The sequence below is a fragment of the Podarcis vaucheri genome (genome assembly GCF_965113315.1).
Source record: "Podarcis vaucheri genome assembly, chromosome: 9".
Lineage (NCBI taxonomy): Eukaryota > Metazoa > Chordata > Lepidosauria > Squamata > Lacertidae > Podarcis > Podarcis vaucheri.
The window spans coordinates 65,446,431-65,458,030 of record NC_138767.1 but is presented as its reverse complement, the minus strand read 5'-3'; the positions used below and the strand labels follow the sequence as shown (position 1 = coordinate 65,458,030).

The 11,600-nt window shown below is 46.4% G+C and overlaps 1 long non-coding RNA gene across 2 annotated transcripts; it reads right to left on the bottom strand.

Annotated features, from left to right (window-relative positions):
- Positions 1 to 10,453: 10,453 nt before the first annotated feature.
- LOC309540561 lies at positions 10,454 to 11,251 on the bottom strand. Of its 2 annotated transcripts, none has more exons than XR_014223353.1 (2): positions 10,835 to 11,251; positions 10,454 to 10,627 (listed from the first exon to the last, which is right to left on the bottom strand). It is a non-coding gene; the product is annotated as an uncharacterized lncRNA (long non-coding RNA). The 2 variants fall into 2 exon arrangements; XR_014223354.1 differs by having other exon boundaries at positions 11,107 to 11,251.
- Between the last annotated feature and the right edge of the window lie 349 nt (positions 11,252 to 11,600).

The following is an 11,600-nucleotide window of genomic DNA, read 5'->3' as shown; positions in this document are numbered from 1 at the left end:
AATATGTTAAGAGGAGACAATAATACGTAAGCAGCATCTTTGCCTCATAAGATCCTAAGCGAGGCGGAGGGGAAGGCAAGGCAGGTGGAGAAGTTATTTCCTCTGTAGCAATGCTTGCCAGGCAGAACCTCCTCTTTTCCTCCCTGAACTTCTCGTTTGCAAAATATCCAGCCTGAGAAGGAGTTTTGTAGAGCTCAAAAACATGCTTACTATTATGTGACATTTTTGTCTGTCATAATAATGAGAATGCTGAACTATAGATTTTGGATTCTTTCTTTCTGAAAGGAAGGACCATTGCACCTTCCTTTGCTTTTTAGGTGTACAAGGGGCATTCATTAAAGATTTCCCCTGACGTACTTCCCGCGGACTGAGACAAACAAAACTGGGCACAGTTATTAGTCCTTCTCTAGATAGCTGCCAGCAAGAGTCACACACTTCTCCCATCGCTTTATGCAGCTGTGGAGACCTCATCTGTAAAAGTCGGCAGGTTGCGTCAGAAGCCACAACGTGACCTCAGAAATCAGCATTTCAACGTCTGTTAAAAGCTTGCCCTTCAAAAATAACTTCATGGTTGGAAAGAGGTGGAAGTCCGATGGTGTGAGGTTGGGAGAATAAGGGGGGTGAGGAAGGATTTCATAGCCACAGGACTGTGCTTCTGCAACAATTGTGAACGGGGGTGTTATCCTGCAGGAGGCAGACACCTTTGGTCAGCATACCACACCTCTCAATTTTGATGGCCTTCCACAATTTCTGCAGCAGTGAAGTGTAGTATGTCCCAGTAATTGTGGTACCCCTTGCCAGGAAATCCATCATCACTACTCCGCCCTAGTCCCAAAAGACCACGGCCCACTGACGGCTGGACACGTTCCTACTTTGGAGGTGGTGAGGCAGAGTGCTTCCATTGTTTGGACTGGGATTTAGTTTCTGAGTCATAATGATGGACCCATGTTTCGTCCTGAGAAATTAGTCTGGTGAAGAAGTCATCATGGTTTTCGTGACACGTGGCCAAAACAGCCCATGAGCATGTGACTTGTTCCTGCTTCTGGAAAGGCATCAGCAGACAGGGAACCCACCGTGCAGACACCTTTCCCATGTGCAAATGGTCATGGATGGTTTTTTTCTACAGAGCCCACACTGATCTTGACATCTGCAGCTAGTTGGTGAATGGTTATATGGCGATCCTCCAAAATGGCGGCCTCCACTTGCCGGATGGTGTCTTCATCAATGGCGGACTGTGGTTACCCAGGAATGGGAGCTATTCCACTGAAGTCCAACCACACATGAACTGACAATGCCAGTGCTTGACTACGTTATACTATGGGACACCATCCTCATAAGTCCCTTTCATCTCATCAAATGTCCCATTTCAAGTACAGCAACCTGATAACCGCTTTGCATCCAACTGGTTCCATTATCAGAGGTTACTCCACCTTAGCACCCGCAACAAAGAAACTGCTAGGAGTTCAGAGCTACAAATTACGACATTACCTATGGAGAGATGTACAATTTTATCCTCCTACGATAACTGGAAGTAGGTCGGGGAAATCTTTAATGAACGACACTCAATACAGGAAGCTAGGTTGACTTATATTTTAACATCTGTTGGATCCAGGCGTTATAAGGGTCTTGCTTACAGTCAGTACTTTTTTCTGGGGGGATGCAGGGGGGCGCATACCCCTAAACATTTTGTGAATCTAAGTTTGGCCTCGTTGAGGGGCAATATTTCAATATGAGTAGCAAAATGAGAGTACCCCTAAACGTTTTAAAAGAAAAAAGCACTGCTTACAGCCAATTTCCTCCCCACCCCAGCTCATAACACTATTATTATTTTTTACCAAGTTTGAATGCCACCCCTAGCTTTCAGATATTTCATATGACAGCCAATTTATTGTGTGTATCAGAGCAGCTGGGGCAGGGCGGTGGTCATTACAGAGCTTCAGCTGGAGGATCAAAAAGAGTGTGGGAAATTTCTGCTTAGTGTTTAAATATATGTCTTCAGTAGGGAGTTAGGAACTGAAAAAAGACCTCCTGGAGGCAGAGGCTAACACCAGAAGGAGTCATCTCACATGTTCACACTTGAGTGTATGAAAGACTGAAGAAAATGTCTATTAAATTCCATGTCTGATCCATAAATCCTACCTATGATGCCTCTACTGAGCTGACTGTGACACTCCTGGGAACCTCAAAAACAGTCACAAGTCTTTACTGATAGGATTGGTATCTAGGACCTCTCCTGGGACAAGAAGTGGGGTCACAACAAGAAGCACACCACCAGCTGGGGGGGCACCCACCACACTTGTCGCCTGGTAGATGGATTGCTATTGCCTATAGTGAGGGGAAGGGGCCAGGATGGGGCTAGGGCTGGCCCAAGACTTTTTGCACCTGATGCAAAATAAAAAACAGCGCGCACACATCCTACCACCACTTCCTGCACATTTGCCCCTACCCTCCTTTCTGGGTTTGCTGCCCTGCTGCCCTGCCACTGTTCCCAGCCTGCTGCCTGAGGTGACTGCCTCAGTGAGGCTAATGGGTAGGCCAGCTCTGGAAAGCAGGGAGACCAGTGTGGTGTAAATGCGCCAGCAGGAGCACCGGATTGGCTCTGCCAGTGAATTTGCACTGTGCCAGCCTCCCCACCTCTTTGCACCTATTGCTCCTAGTAAACAACGACCTAGCTGCTGGTAAGGTAGAACAGTGGTTCTGCCCAACTCAGGAAGCCACTTTTGTTCACAGCATAGAAATGTAGTTGACAGATGAGGGAAGAGAAAAAACTGGGTGAATTCTGCAGGGAGGAGGCTGGATGTTTAAAGCAGTTTGTACAACTCATACAGCTAAAAAGAACAATTTGACATTAAACTCAAATTGAGTGACATACAACTAAAAGTAGAGTGACATACAACTACAAAGAAGAGTTTGGTCTCAAACCTATGCAGAGAAAAGAAAAGATTGAATAATGAAAGATCTATTTAAAGCTGGGGGGTGTTATTGTTGTTACTGGAGAATATTTGGCTCAAAATTGGGGTGGGTGGGGAGAAGCAACATTCTGAGCGTCTTGAAACTAGGGAACAGTTTTGGGGTGCATGAATTTATTTTGAATATTCATGGAAGTGGCTCTTATAGCTGGCAGTTGAAAGGACTTTTTTAAATCTCCTCCTGGTGGCCATTTGCCACAGAGTGCTAGGGCCAGTATAAGATGGGGGACACTTGGCTTACTTGTAGTACATGTGAAAAGGATCTAGGGGTCTTCTTGTTGTTTTTTAGTCATTTAGTCGTGTCCGACTCTTCATGACCCCATGGACCAGAGCATGCCGGGCACTCCTGTCTTCCACTGACTCCTGCAGTTTGGTCAAACTCATCCTGGTAGCTTCGAGAACACTATCCAACCATCTAGTCCTCTGTCGTCCCCTTCTCCTTGTGCCCGCCAACTTTCTCAACATCAGTGGCGTAGCGTGGGGGGTGCAGGGGGGCCGGCCACACCGGGCGCAACATCTGGGGGTTAGGGTTGGGGGGCGCAAATCCACAGGTTAGGGGGCGCAAATCCATGGGTTAGGGGGCGCAAATTACTTGCCTTGCCCCGGGTGCTGACAACCCACGCTACGCCACTGCTCAACATCATGGTCTTTTCCAGGGAGTCTTTTCTTCTCATGAGGTAGCCAAAGTATTGGAGCCTCAGCTTCAGGATCTGTCCTTCTGGTGAGCACTCAGGGTTGATTCCCCTAAGAATGGATAGGTTTGATCTTCTTGCAGTCCATGGGACTCTCAAGAGTCTCCTCCAGCGCCATAATTCAAAAGCATCAATTCTTTGGTGATCAGCCTTCTTTATGGTCTAGCTCTCACTTAAATACATCACTACTGGGAAAACCATAGCTTTAACTATACGGACCTTTAGTGCACTAGGGGTCTTAAAGGTAAAGGTAAAGGTACCCCTGCCTGTTCGGGTCAGTCTTGACAGACTCTAGGGTTGTGCGCCCATCTCACTCTATAGGCCAGGAGCCAGCGCTGTCCGCAGACACTTCCGGGTCCCGTGGCCAGCGTGACAAGCTGCATCTGGCAAGCCAGCGCAGCACACAGAATGCCGTTTACCTTTCCGCTAGTAAGCGGTCCCTATTTATCTACTTGCACCCGGGGGTGCTTTTGAACTGCTAGGTTGGCAGGCGCTGGGACCAAGCGACGGGAGCGCACCCCGCCGCGGGGATTCGAACCGCCGACCTTTCGATCGGCAAGTCCTAGGCGCTGAGGCTTTTACCCACAGCGCCACCCGTGTCCCACTAGGGGTCTTAGTGCACCATAAACTTAACATTTGCAGCAGCAAAAATAAGCTAAAATTCTTCTAGGCTGAATCAACCGAACCATAGTGTCAACGGAAGTAATAATACATTCAATTCTGCCTTGGTCAGACCACACCTGAAATACTGTGTCCGATTCTGGGCACTACAATTTAGGAAGGATGTTGACAAGCTGCAACATGTGCGGAGAAGGGAAACCAAGATGGTCAAGGGTCTGGAAACCAAGATGGTCAAGAGTCTGGAAACCAAGCCTTAGGAGGAACAGCTGAAAGAGCTGCGTATGTTTAACCGGGAAAAGAGGAGAGTGAGAGGAGATATGATAGCCGTCATATCACATGGAAGATGGAGCAAGCTTGTTCTCTTCTGCTCTGGAAGCTAGGATCTGAACCAATAGCTTCAAGTTACAAGAAAGGAGAATCTGACTAAACATCAGGAAGAACTTTGACAGTAACAGCTGTTCAGCAGTGGAACGGAGGTTATGGACTCTCTTTCACTGGAAGATTTACAGCAGAGGTTGCATGGCCATCTGCCATGGATGCTTTAGTTGAGATACCTGCATTGCAGGGGGTTGGAATAGATGACCCTTGGGGTTCCTTCTAACTCTAAATTTATATGATTCTAAGATGCTTCTAGACACACAGGTGGCGCTGTGGTCTAAACCACTGAGCCTAGGGCTTGCCGATGAGAAGGTTGGTGGTTCAAATCCCCACAATGGGGTGAGCTTCCATTGCTCAGTCCCAGCTCCTGCCAACCTAGCAGTTCAAAAGCACGTCAAGGTGCAAGTAAATAGGTATCGCTCCAGTGGGAAGGTAAACGGTATTTCTGTGCACTGCTCTGGTTCACCAGAAGCGGCTTAGTCATGCTGGCCACATGACCAGTGTGGACAAACACTGGCTCCCTCGGCCTATAGAGTGAGATGAGCGCCGCAACCTCAGAGTCATCCGCGACTGGACCTAATGGTCAGGGGTACCTTTACCTTTTTAAGATGATTCCATGCTCCAGATACACTGCGGGAGAAATCCTGTCTGCTGCAAAAAATTATACCCCTTCCTGTGGCTGCCATTTCCCACCAGAATGTTTGGAGAACTCTGCCCTTTGTTGACTTTTGTTTCCTGGCCTTGCAGGACAGCCACACTGTTGCACTCAGTTGAGACCTTAGGTTGAAATAGGTAAGACCTATTCTCCAAACTTCTCCTGGAAAGGGGTGGAGTGTTTGTTACAAAATGTCGCCTATTCCAAAGCACTTCCAGTTGACAATAGTATCTAATGATACAATTCAGAATGTTATGGGTGGTTCGCCAGCACTGATGGGCTTCTTTTTTTCTTTTTAAGTCAATGTTGAAGCACTGTCATTCAAATATTTAGCTCACAATAAAGTTTCTGAGTTTATCCTCTTTCTTTTTCTTTTATAGCTCTAGAATGGCACGGTCTGCCTTCTGCACATATCAACGCAGGCTGAGCTAATAGGCAAACATCCATCATGCCTTTTGCCTTAAGCAGTGGTTTTCAACCTTCAGGCAATGCTGAGCAAAAATAAAACATTTCTTGGGCACAGGAAACCCTGCCAGCAGTATGCAAAGTCTTTATGCAAGTCTCCAGTGAATATTAATAATCTTGCTGCAAGGATACACACACACACACACACACCGATTTGAATTTTAACAAAAATATATCCAGCATTAAAATCTGTTCAAGGATTCTCAGTATCCTTCTGTTTGAAAAGAGGAGAGCCAAAGGTTCAATTCAAGGTCTATTTAATTGCCTGATCCTTTGTGCTGCTGTGCTGAAACAGCAGGTCATGGGATTAGGGGTCTGGGACACAGATTGCATGGCTTGTTCTTTGTCACTTTCAGTGTTGGCACACTTTGAATAGAAGACACCTGGGATTCTCTGTAAAGCAAAAGTTCAGGTAAATTTAGAGGGTGCTATTCAGCTGAAGTTTATCAAGGAGTTTCTGCGGCAAAATAGTTTGGTATGGATAGCAAGATGTCTTGGGGATGGGTTGCATATCTTTGAGACCTAACAACAGACCTATCTTATAAGGGCAGGTTATATTTTTTTTTTTAAAAAAAAATCTAATTTGGAATGCTGGCATAGGGAGAAGTCACTGTCAGATTGTTGCTGTTTTGTGGGTAGAGTGCAGTACAGCAAACCCTCTTGCTCCCCGAAATCACACTTTTTGCAATAATGTAAATGATGGGGGAAATGCCCTGGGAAATGTGGAGTACCAACTGCCTGATACGAAATCGTAGAAGCACCCCGTAATGAAATCAGGATGAATAAGCAGCCGAAATTGTACAACATCCTTGCAAACTTTGCACAGATAAACCAAAACGAATGCTCAAAAAGCAGGTCAACAGGGGTTGCCATGGCTACTCCTGCTTCTGCACCAGCCACAAATCTGATGGCAGTTTGAATGGGCATTCCCTGCTCACTGGTGTAAACATGTAGCTTCTCTTAGCCTTAGATTCCCTCTTACATGGAGGCACACTTAGAATAAGAGTTGCTATTCATCTAAGTCCTGTTCACACTGCCACTGAATACATACCGTATTTTTCGCCCCATAAGACGCACTTTTTCCCCTCCAAAAATGAAGGGGAAATCGGGGTGCGTCTTATGGGGCGAATGCCTGCAAGCCTCGCGCGCCCGGCAGGAGGTCCCACCGGGTGCGCGAGGCTTGGGGTGGCAGCCTGTCGCCCGAAGCACGGGGAGCCCTCGGGAGGGCTCCCCCTGCTTCGGGCGAATGCCTGCAAGCCTCGCGCGCCCGGCAGGAGGTCCCACCGGGTGCGCGAGGCTTGGGGTGGCAGCCTGTCGCCCGAAGCACGGGGAGCCCTCGGGAGGGCTCCCCCTGCTTCGGGCGAGTGTCTGCAAGCCTCGCGCACCCGGCAGGAGGTCCCACCGGGTGCGCGAGGCTTGGGGCGGCAGCCTGTCGCCCGAAGCACGGGGAGCCCTCGGGAGGGCTCCCCCTGCTTCGGGCGAGTGTCTGCAAGCCTCGCGCACCCGGCAGGAGGTCCCACCGGGTGCGCGAGGCTTGGGGCGGCAGCGGACTGCTTGCGCACACCTAGAAGCTTGGGGCGCGCTGAGCTCAGCACGCCCCAAGCTCCTGGTGTAGCGCAGCGATCCGCTAGCCCTGGGAGAGCCCCGCGGCTCTCCCAGGGCTAGCGGACTGCTTGCCGGCACGCAGAAGCTTGGGGCGCGCTGACCTCAGCTCGCCCCAAGCTTCTGGATTAGCGCAGGGGTCCGCTAGCCCTGGGAGAGGCGCCCGGCTCTCCCACGCTAGTGGAGACCTTGCCGGCACGCAGAAGCTTGGGGCGCGCTGAGCTCCGCACGCCCCAAGCTCCTGGTGTAGCGCAGCGCACCTGGGGGGGAAATAAATTTTTTTCCCTTTATTTCCCCCCAAAAAATCTAGGTGCGTCTTATGGGCCGGTGCGTCTTATGGGGCGAAAAATACGGTACCTGGTTGCAGTGTGGCTGCTATATCTGTCAAAAGTTGAAATTGTTGATTTTGCTAGTGTCTCATGAGCCATACCATAGCTCTGAGGCAATAACAAATGCTTCAAGTATCCTTGAAGAAAAAGAAAAAAGGAGGTACCAGAACTCACTATGAGTTGTCTTTTAATAGTAATGCCACTCACCTCAGAGGTGCTGGAACTGAGTTCTGGTGAGTTCTGGCTGAAAAAAGTCCTGCTGATCTCAACTGTTGGTTGGGGGGGGTGAGGGGTGAGTATATAAAGAGAATTCCTGGCTGACCAGATCCAAGTTTGAGGCAAATACTCTTTGGTAAGAGAACCTCATCAGGGATTTAAAATCACAAAATATGCGGCAAAGTAAAGTGTGGAAATATAGGCGGTTAGATCATTAAAATATGTGAGTTCCAAAAATTCTCACATCCTCCAGCATATGAAAACACTACAAGTTTCATAAGTAAAAAAATAGTTTACTCTTCAAAGGTCAGGTTCATGTGCTTTCCCACATATCAGTCAGGAAACTTGCAAAGGCAGTAAAACTTGGCTTCATTCCAAAGTGGTGAAATTTCCTAAATCATGAGAGCCATGCTGTCTGAGCTTGGCACAACCAGCTCAGACCTCTTTACATGAAGGAGCGTCTCCACCCCCATCATTCTACCTGGACACTGAGGTCCAGCGCTGAGGGCCTTCTGGCGGTTCCCTCACTGCAAGAAGCCAAGTTACAGTGAACCAGGCAGAGGGCCTTCTTGGTAGTGGCACCCACCCTGTGGAACGCCCTCCCACCAGATGTCAAAGAGAACAACAACTACCAGACTTTTAGAAGACATCTGAAGGCAGCCTGTTTAGGGAAGCTTTTAATATTTGATGCATTACTGTATTTTAATATTTTGTTGGAAGCCACCCAAAGTGGCTGGGGAATAATTTATCATTATTCTTATCATCATCATCACATGTTGAACTTTTCAGGTAGACTAGAGAGTGCATAATAGGCCTGGTTACCTTTGTTCCTCGCAAAGTGAGGGGAAGTGGACATAGCTAAGCATAGCAGGACAGCTTACTGTAAGGTTACCAGATGTCCCCGTTTCCCGGGGACAGTCCCTGGATTTACAAATCAGTCCCCTGACAAAATCCATCTATTTAGGAGGAAGTTGAAAAGTGTCCCCAGATTCATTGAAGAAAATCTGGTAACCTTAGCTTACTCTTTGCTATCAAGCCCTTCATGTATTAATTAGACTTTAGCATGTTGGCTGTATGAGGCTGGCTATCCCACACCAACCATTAGGAGCAAGATCAGTATTATGACTCTCATATTGCCAGCGGTAGAGGACTCAGGATGAGAGACAGTGTCTTTCCTGAGACCACCCAGTGGAGGTCTGAAAAACTTGTGACTCGCATGCTCATCACAGGCACCAAGGATTCGGTAAACTGCTTGGTTTTTGTGTTGACAAAGAGTTGGGGGAAAAGGTGGGGCAGAAGGCTTCTACTGAATACTTGGCAGGCCACAATGCACGGCTGGTAGTCTGCATTTGATGTTGCAAGAGCGAAATTGTGCAGACTGGCAATACTTGAACTCAGGACTTTTCTGGTCTGCAGATCAGTGTCTTATCTGCAAGATCTCCCAGTTACTCTGAAACGACCCCTTTCAGTATTGCTTCTCCCTCCCCCACTTGCCATTATTCAGCTTTGCTTTCCTCTCTCTTTTGATTTCCTCATGGTGTGTATTTGCTCAGAAATGCAATTTTCTTTTCTTATCCATCCATGTCCTTTGGATGTTCCTCTCCCAACCCCCAGGCTTCCTTTTCTTTTTTTGCCCCCCCCCCTTCTGCAGAATTTTGACAAACAAAACATTAAAACCAGTCCAGGGGAAGGAAAAATGTATATATATTTTACAGTCCATTTGCTGAGCTGCTTGCACAGTCTCCTTCAGAAAAAAGAAAGAAGGAAATATAATGGAGTGTGTTGTACAGGAGAAATACTGACATACAGCACATTCAGTGACCAAAAAGTTTTTTCCCCCATAGAGCAATAATGCTTGACATGAATTTAATCTGTTATAGGGTACAGAACTCTCCTCAAACTCTTTTTATGGTCGTTAAAGCTCCTTGGAGGTTTCTTGCTGTTAGCAAAGTCAACTTAAATAATGCAGATGAAGCCCAGAGAGAGAATCCTAATAACACTTTACTTATGAAACTGAATAAAAACAGTGTATAATTTGAGGAGAAATAAACAGAGAGAGGAGTATTCAAATAATTCTGATTCAGAGTAAATCTTTTGAAGTTAATGGTCATGACTAACTTAAGTTTATTAATTTCAATCAATCTATTTTGCGTAGGACTTAATTGAATTCCACCAAAAAGTTTTATCTTTCTTGCTTCAGGTCTTGTACAAAGCAGAGAGAAAACTCTCTTTTTTAAAATGATTTTTATTATGTTTACATTTTTTACCATAGTCACAATCCACTCTTATCATCACCTAAGACTTTGCTCATCCTGAGCCTCAACTCCCCCCCCCCTTCCACTCCCTGGCAAAAATATTCAATATATTTCAAAAATATTCACTTTCATCATAGTGTTTCTATATCAACTTATTTACCTTCTTCCTATGCTTATGAAATTTACCTTGATAATTGTAAACCAGCTCCAAAAATCGACATTACAAAATATTTTAACTCAAACTTGCAAATGTTTTCAAATGTTTTCAATGTTCTCTCATATTGTATAAATTTATTCCAGTTCTTTTTGAACAGCTCGTTACGCTGGTTTCAGATCTTCCCCGTCAGCTTTGCCAGTTCTGCATATTCAATCATTTCAGTCTGCCATTCCTCCAATGTTGGAAGTTCCTGCTGCTTCCATTTCTGGGCAAAAAGTGTCCTCGCAGCTGTGGTAGTGTACATAAATATATTTATGTCTTTTCTGAGAATTTCTTCTCCAATTATACCCAACAAAAATGCAGGGGGAAAACTGAACAGAATCTATTTTGAATGTTCCCCATTACTTCCTCCCATATTCCATCTTAAGACTGTGGCTAAAAACCTCCATGCATAGCTTCAATATCAGCTAAACCTCCCCCCCCCCCGAACCTTACCTTCTAGTCTGATGAAGAGTTCTGGAGAACTTGAAAGTTTCAAAACGATTATGTAATCTTTTTTGATTGGCTTAATTTGGTATCACCCAAATGCGATGTCACTAAGTTTCAGAATTGTGCAGGTTTGGCAATGACCCCTCTCCTTCTTTCAGAAACAATAATGTGTTGTGTTATGCATTGACTGATCCAATAAATATGTCCCTGGAAGCCTTGGCAAGCAACAATTCACAGAAATCTTTGTGACGGGAACTTGTCATGATGTCAGCACTGACCTTGTCCAAGGTAAAGCCTTGTGCAAAGCTCTGACTATGCTATAAGAGAGCACAGCTCTCTCAATTGTAAGCCCTGCTTCTACTGAAAGTTGCCTCTTCAACTAAAGGTTGTTCCAGCAGTGTTTGACTCTTACTGTACTGGGGCTTCTGTGATGGAGTCCTCTGAGTTACAGGATGACATTGTGACATCATTGGGCCAGGGCAGCTCTGCTGTCATGGTCTCACCTTGCAGATTTGCTTCTGGGGCTGGCCTTGCATGCATCCTCAGTCTCATCCCCCGAAGAAGAGGATTCCAATCTCTGGGTCATAACAGAATTGTTGGGAACCTACTTCTTTCTAAGACTTTAATGCCTAATGATTGTGGAACAGTCCTCTTCCTCTGAATCACTGCTGTTGAAAGAATAAGTTTGAGGACTTAGGGGAAAGAGGGAAATGGTGGAAAGCAGAGAAGGCTTGGGTCAGTAGAGGATTGGCAGGAAAGCACTTGGAATAGG